This window comes from Ceratotherium simum, chromosome 21 (assembly GCF_057802395.1).
Source record: "Ceratotherium simum simum isolate JZ-2026a chromosome 21, ASM5780239v1, whole genome shotgun sequence".
Classification (NCBI taxonomy): domain Eukaryota; kingdom Metazoa; phylum Chordata; class Mammalia; order Perissodactyla; family Rhinocerotidae; genus Ceratotherium; species Ceratotherium simum.
Window position 1 is genome coordinate 11,858,880 of NC_141920.1, and position 8,340 is coordinate 11,867,219.

Sequence of the window (8,340 nt, forward strand, 5' to 3'; positions counted from 1 at the left end):
TTTCCTCTTTGACCTAACACAATTATCATACAATTGCACAAATTCTTAGGATGAACGAAGTGAAGCCAGTGTTGGTATATTTAAGCATATTTAAACAAAATTGCGTGACAGCACAGTGCGATGCCCTTGTCGTTGCATTTGGCCAACCTGACATAATCATGGAGAAGGTCATTTCTGCAAAATTATTCAGTCTGCACTGTGGCCACCATCGGACCCTGGTCATTGGCCCCAGAACCGGCCAGCCCACTGCAGCCTCTGGAAAAGTAGACAAAGCTGGGGCCCCACCCCGCCGAGAACAGATCGTGAGCCCCCTCCCCATCATTTCAAGCTTCTGCTTCTTAAAGCTGGCACAGTGCGCCTGATTGGTGGGCCCTGGTCACAGGCCATACCCAGCTCCCAGGGGTGGCCCTCAGCCCCCGCACCCACCCCATCCCCATGGCTGGGGTCCTGCCTGCTCCCTCCCTAGGCCCCTCTCCCCAGCCCCTCACTGGCCCTTACAGCCCCTTCCTCACCCCAGGAGTGGCCAGCCCAGCATCTTCGGTTTTTAAAATGACTGACGAATTATTGTGCCCCATTTTAGAAATAAATAACAAACGGGGAAACATATTTGTATGACTTGTAACGATTAAGGGACTAATTGTCCCATTATGAAGGTGGTCCCAAATAAACAAGACAAACACTCCATGAAGGAAATAACACAAAAACAAAAGTCGATTGGGTACCCACTAGGCACCAGGGACTGGGAATGCAAACGGGGCAAGGCTGGTGTCGTCCTCCTGAGCTCATGTCAACGGGAGAAATGACTGAACTGTGTGACCACACGCTGTGGTGACCAGGGCACCAGGGGGCTGTGGGAGAGCGGAGACACACTCACACTCAAGGAATGAGGAGAACGATGAGGTGAGGAAGAGGGGAGAGTGTTCCAGGCAGAGGGAACTGCTCGGGCAAAGGTGTGGAGGGAAGGAGAAGTCCACCACAACTGGAGTGTGGGCAGAGCCGGATCTTCTAGAACCTTCTAAACCAGAGATGTCCACAGGGTTGGGTTTTGTTTATTGTTTTTAACTTGATCCCTTGGCCAACATTTAAAACTCAGGACTTTTCACATTTGACCTTGGATTTCTGGCTTCTCTTGATAAATGGAAAGATCTGGGCCGTGTGCTGGCTACAAGGCTGCTGTCCCCTGAGAGGGGCCAGTCCACGAGCCAGCCCACCTCACTCATCATGTCACCTCCTGACCCCGAGGTGTCTGAGTTTTTCACTCCCTATTCTAAAGCTTGCCAGGGAGGACGCTGGGAATCAGGCCCAGAGAGCTTAAACAGCTCTCCAGGGGTCACACAGCACCCAGGCCTGCTCGGGACAGCCAGCACCTCCCCCTGGAAGCCCCAAGGGCCCCACTCAGTCCTCCAGGAGCCGCTGCCCCGGCCCGAGCCCCAGAGGACCGGGAGGCCGGGCAGTGGGTGCCAGCAGCGGCGGGGGAAGGCCCCGTCCTGTTTAGGTTTTGTGGTCTCGTGAGTAACCGAGTGGAAAAAAACAAGCTTGAAAAGATAACAATTACAACGAAATTAAATCAAATCAGGCCCGTGACTCATTTATGGAGCCGTAAAAACAGAAAACAAAAACAAGCTGGTTCTGGAGAAGGGAGGCCAGGACGAGGAGGGGAGAGGTCGGCGGAGGGAGAGAAAGCAGCAGCCCCCAACCCCTGGGGCCGTCGGTCACCCCCACAATGAGGCCACGATGCCAGGCCCGAGCGGCCAGGGCTCAGGGGGCTCGGAGCGGAGGACCCGGGGCCCCAGCAGAGGGGACGGAGCCCCTAGATTCCATGCGTCTTGTCCTCCCAATGCCCCCGTGAGCTGGGCACCGTCGGTGTGCCATTCTACGGACAAGGACACTGAGGCTCAGAGGGACCCAGTGACAAACCTCAGCTGACACAGCCAGGAGGTGGGAGGATGAGGGTCAAACCCGGTCGTGACGCCTGTGTGAGGTTCAGTCCTGCCATCCCGAAAACGGGCACCTGAGCCCCAGCCCTGTTCCCGGAGTAACAGAGGAGCCAGCATCCTGGAGGCGGCCTGGCCGTCTCAGGAGCCCCAAAGCGAGACACCCGGCGCGGCCGCCCCCGTAGCCCCACTGTCCCCATCTGCGCGATAACGGGGTCACGTCAGACAAGGAAGGAAGGCTGGGAGCCCGTGGGTCTGACCCAGGGGAGCTTCAAAGCCTGGCTCTGCCTGTTTCCCCGGAAGCCTCTGCCCCCGGGGGCGGAAGAGGAGCCGGAGGCAGGGCCTGAGGGCGCCCGCCTGCAGCCTGTGCTTCCCCAGAGGTCGCCCCGACCCGGGGACGAGGCTGCGCGGGCAGCAGGCAGCCCGGCTGGGAGCACCAGGACGGTGAGGACAGGATTTGAGGGGGCCGGGAGTGGAGGGGTGCTGGCAGGCAGCTGCCGAAAATAACACCATTCACCACACTGGGTATCGAGCGCTTACTGTGGGCCGGGCGTGCTGCTGAGCACTTCATTCATTCACTCACTCATTCATTCATCCTGCAAATCTTTACTGAGGACCTTCTTGTGCCAGGTGCCATGCTGGGGGCTGGGAACAGAACAATGATCAAGAGAGACAAAAATGGAGCTGCCATCCTGGAGGGGGTAGACAGACAAATAAGCAAAAACCAGATGCGTCAGGAAGTGGTAAGAGCTACGGGGACACATTAAGCGAGGAAGGGAGTGTCAGGGTCAGTGAAGGCCTCACTGAGCTGTGACACTTGACTGAGACCTGAAGGCAGGGTGACAGCAAGCCATCTTTGGGAAAGGTGCCCCGGGCAGAGGGAACAGCAAGTGCAAAGGCCCTGAGGTAAACGTGCCTGGCACATTTGAGGAACAGCAAGAGGGCCAGTGCACCTGGAGCAGAGTAAACCCTCCCAACAGCGAGAGGGGCGGGTACCGCTATTGCCTCCTCTTCCAGAAGAGGAAATTGAGGCCCGGGGGGAAGTGACTTGCCCAGAATCACACAGTCAGGCTGTGCAGGGAGGGGGGAGGGTATGCGACAGGGCTGCATGGCCCGGCAGGGACTCCCAGAGAGCATGTGTCACCTGCCTCGGTCACAGCCGTGGATGTCGTGGTTGTGCAACCCGGGGCCACGCAGGAGCCTCAGGCCCACCCTCACCCCGCCTCCCAGGCCCCCTGGGGTCCAGGGTCACTGGGATCCAGGAATCCAGGGAACTCGTTCAAGCCAAGCTGTGAGTGACTGCTAGCCGTCCCTGGCTTGTCCCCATCCCGGGTTGACCTTTACCCAGGTCACAGAAGCAGTTTGGCCGCCTCAGTTTCCCCATTTGTCAAATAATGGGTCTCCTTAGGGGGTCTTCAACAGCAGTTGAGGATTCTTGGATCAGAGACAGGCACAGCCTCCCAAGGTCACACAGCCAGGGAGTGACAGAGCTGGGTGGCCCGGCCTGCAGGCCCAGAGTGCCTCCTCCTCCTGCTCGGTCGAGGCTTTCTTCTGCAGCTCAGCCGCCTGGGCCCCCACCCCCACCCCGCTGTCTCCCCCACCCCACCCCTACACCCACTCACTGGTGACACTCCCACGCCTTTGCACACGCCGTCCCCTGCGTGGGGGACCTCTCCCCTGTGCCATCTCCTCCGCCCGTAAAAAAAGGAAAGACACAGAGAGAGACAGTATAGAGGAGGCGGAGAATATTTAAGCTGGTGAAGGAGCGGGGCTCAGAGAAGCCTGCTCTGAGGGGCGACACTGAGCTGAGACCTGAAGGGGGTGAGGGAGGGAGTCACGTGAATACATGGTGAATGAGGATTCCAGGCAGAGGGAACAACTCGTGCAAAGGCCCTGAGGTAGAGAGAGCCAAGGCTTATTAGAGGAACAGCAAAGAGGCCATCAGGCTGGAAGGGAGTAAGTGAGGGAGAATGTGAGAGGAGACAGGGTCATCAAGAGGTGGAGGGTTTGCTGGGTGGGGGGGTCACACAGGGCCCTGTGGGCCAAGGGGAGGACTTTGGCTTTTACTCTGAGTCAGGTGGGAGCCCTGGGAGGGCTCTGAGCAGGGCAGGGACAGGATCTGACTTCGGCTCTAAGGGGATCCCTGCAGCTGTGTATGGAGAACAGGCTGCAGGGGGTGAGGTCCCCAGGTGGGTGACGCTGGCGGCGTGGACCAGGGCGGGGGTGGTGGAGGTGAGGAGACACAGGACGAACTTCAAAGGTGGAGCCGACAGGATGCGGTGAGCAGCCAGATGTGGGGGTGAGTGGGAACAAGGGGTCGGGGACGACTCCCGTGTTTGGGGGAGCACCTGGGGGATGCAGGGGCCTTTAGCTGAGACGGGCAGTTTCGGGGGGAAGATCAGGAGCTGGCTCGTGGCTTGAGGCTGAGTTTGTGACTTGTTAGTCACCCCGTGGCAACCAGGAGGGGGTCGGAGCCTGGAGTCTGGAGTCGGGGAGGGGCCCAGGCTGGAGAGATGCATCTGGAAGCCACCGGTATTTAGATGAGGACAAGATCTGTGTCTGTGACCCCTTTGCCCCCCTGTTCCCTCACCCCGGCACCAGGCCTGGCCTTGGGGGGCCTCAGGGAGTGAGGGGCCCCTCGACTGAATCCGCGAGCACGTGCACTGAGCACGTGTATGGAGCGCGCGCCACGCACGGGCCACGCCGAGCGCTTCCTCTCGTTGCCCAGTTCATCCTCACAGCACCCTGGAGGGCAGGTCCCAACGGAGCCCCATTCACAGAGCCAGTGAAGGAATTTGCCCAAGGTGCCAGCCAGCACTGGGGGAGCGAATCAGTGAATTAATTCGGGAAGGCTGTTCTAGTGGAGGTAGAGCAGGCAACGGGCGAGGCCGTCAGGAGACAGTCACCTCCATCCGCACAGCCCTGATCACAACGCCGCGCTCTGGGGCCGGGGGCGAGCCCCAGTTCCTGAGTCACCAATGTCACCTCCTCCAGGCAGCGGGAAAGACTGCCTCTGGGTGATTGTGGGGCCACTGGAAAGGGCTAAGGGCAAACCTGGAGCTCCCCAAGGGCAGCAGGAGGGAGGCTGAAAAGAGCTCGGGAGGGACGGGGGTGGTGCAGTCAGGGACCAGGCTGAGGCCTCAGGCCAGGGGACAAAGACTGAGATTTTGGGGCAGGCCTGGGGGACAGCGAGATCCCCTCACCACCATAGAGAGCTCTAGAAAGCCGCTCCTTCGCCCAAAGTGCTCTCCCACTGATGCCTCACACTCCTCCATTCACCTCGGCCATGACGCCTAGCTGGCCGATGGCCGCGATTTGCAGAATGTTCCCTGGCCATAACCTGGATGGAGCCTGAAAGAAAGCTGAGGCTCACAGCAGGGGCGTGACATTGATTAAGCACCTACTGTGCGTCAGACCTCTCACCCAGGGTCACCAGCACGAGAGGGGCTGAGGCAAGATTCAAACGCAGATCTACCTACCCGCCAACAGGATTCTTTCCACTGTGGGGTTCAGTGCCCACGCGGCACCCACGAAGGAGGGGAACAGGAGTCAGGAGGGTCCCTAAGGGGCAGGGGAGGAAGAATAAGACCCAGATACTGTTTATCAAGGCCCAGCCCCGAGACAGGCCCCGGGTGAAGAGTTTCTAATCCATGAAATCAGAGTTCATGTCCCCATTTCCTCCCAGGGCTATGATGGCTTAATCCAGGGACTGGCAAACTTTTTCTGTAAAGAGCCAGGTAGTAAATATTTTCACGTTTAGGGGTCTTACGGTCTCTCTCACAGCTACTCCACACAGCAGTTGAGGGTGAAGGCACTTATAGACGATAAGTTAAGAATGGACATGTTATGTGCCAATAAAACTTTATTTATAAAAACAAGCTGTGGGCCAGATTTGGCCTGATGGCCATGGTGTGCCAACCCCTGGGTCAATGAGTGCAAAACATAGTAGGTGCTCAATAATGTTTGATGAATGAGTGAAATGATCCTGAGTCTCACTTTCGCCACCTGCTAAAAAGAAATCATTACGATCAGCTATTTATCAAATGCTTCTCTTGTTACTCGGCTCCAGGAAGCCAAGCATGGCCCTCACACCCTCCTCCTGATAGAGCCCTACAAGATGGGGCTGTCGATGGTCCCACTTCACGGGAACGGAGGCTGAGTGCCCAGGCCGTGGAGCTGGGATATGACAAAGCTAGGGCGTGAACCTGGGTCTTCTGAAACCAGGCCTGGGGCGCTTGAAAATGCCCGGGGTCCCAAAGTTGTCCCTGAAGTGTGGAGACTGAGACGGGAACCCTGGCACCCATGCTGGTCCCAGTGCGGGGTCTGACCCCAGACCCTCAGCTCAATCCCGGATGTCAATGCTCCCCTGCTGGGCCCCAGCTCCAGCCCCCCAGCCGGGGGTCTGCTGCCCGCACCGCTCCTGGGCGGTGGATCAAATACACAAGGGGCAGAGAGAGTCAGGACAAAGAGAGGGACAGAGGGATCCAGGGAGACAAAAAGAGATGGAAACAGAGAGACACAGAGAGAGATGGGACCTGAGAGGGGCTGACTCGTCTCCATCCCTCCATCCTCCCTGGGACCTCCTCACCGGCCCCTCCAGCCTTGGGAGAGAACGACCCATCCCCCACGCAGCCGGGGGCTGGAACCCTGGCTCAGGCGCTGACTGCTGTGTGACGTTAGATAGCTGAAGCCCCCTCTCTGAGCCTCATTCTCCCCATCTGTGAGATGAGGATGATGCTAACTCGGACAGCCTCCCTGGCTGCTTGATGAGACGGATTGGGGGTCTGGTACCCACAAGCACCCTAGGACCCTAGGTGGCCCCTCTCTGGGCTGGGGAAAGGGAATGAGGACACACTTTCTGAGCTCAGAGCCTGTGTTCCCTGAGGGGTCACTATTCATTTATTCATTCTGTCAATAAACATTTATTGAGCACCTACTGCGTGCCAGGCGCAGGGGACGCAGCAGTGAGGAAGTGAACACGAGTCCCACCCTGGTGGAGCTGGCGTTCTAGAGGGGCAGACACGCACCCAACACGCACATGAACCAAGTGCAGCAGGTGGGGAGAAGGGCTGTGGGGACAAAAATTGGGCACGGGGGGTGGGGGAGGAAGAAATGCCCCGGGGGGCTCACTACCGACTACTTCCTGGTGCAGGGCACTTACATCAGTTTTGCCACCCAGCTGCTCAGGAATCCCAGGAGACAGGTCCTCTATTGCCCCTGTTTCCCAGGTGGGGAAATAGGCTCAGAGAGGTGAAGCGACTTGCCCAAGGTCACACAGCTGTAAAGGGGCAGAGCCAAAATTCAAACGGGCTCCACCGTCCTGGGGACAAACTGAGGGAATAACCGAGGTGGGATGAGTCGCTGCCACACCTGCAGGACACCAGGGCGGGGGCTCGAGTGGGGGCAGCCAGGCAGAGAACAAGACTCGCGCCAGAGGCCTCAGCAGCCAGCAGGTTAAGGCCCCGGGAATCTGGGTCCTCGGGCTCCCTGGCGGGGCCCCAGCTCCGGCCACCACAAGGCCCCAGATAGAGTGACAGCCACACCCAGGCTCAGCCTCTGGCCCGCACCGCCTGCTGGGAACGCACAGTCCTCGGGACTAGGAGGCTCAAAATAGAAAGCTTGGAACCTGGGTCGGAGCCTGGAATGCCCGGGCGGCAGGCTGGGACGCCGGACCGCCCGAGTCCCGCCTAGCCCTGGGGTGGCGGGGCTGCGGAAGCTTCAGGACCCAGCCGAGGGCCTCGGTCCCGTGTGTCTCTCCTGAAGCAGTTTCCGAGACGCCGGCTCCGGGGTCTGCTGAACCCGGGCTCCTCGCCCGGCTCAGTGTCGGACTAGCTGTGCAGCCTTGGGCTGGTCGCCTACCCCAGGGACCTCGGTGTCCTTACCTGCAACAACTCAGAGAGCTGTTCATTCGGTCGTTCAACAAGTGTTTGCTGAGCACCTGTTAGGTTCCGGCCCCCGTGCTGGGCTCTGGGGACGCAACACAGACAAAGCCCTGCCTGTGGATGAGCAAACCCACAGCGCATCAGAAGGCGATGAGCACCCAGGGGAACACGAAGCAGGGAGGGGATGTGGGATAGTGTTGGGGTGGAGGTGGGGTCAGAGAAGGCTTCCTATGCAGATGACACTTGAGCAGAGCCCCCAAGGAAGGGAGGGAGGGGGCCCTGTGGGCTCTTGGGGAAGAGTGTTCCAGACAGAGGGAACAGCCAGTACAAAGGCCCTGAGGCAGCATGAGCCTGGGCTGTTTCAGAGACACAGAGGAGGCCAGTATGGCGGAGGGGTGAGTGAGGAAGGGCAGGGAGAGGAGGTCAGATGAGGCAGGGCCTTGAGTGCCAAGGGAAGAACCGGAGGGTTGATTCTCCCAGCGCTGGGGGTCCAACTCAGCAGAGGAGTGACCGGGCTGATGCCC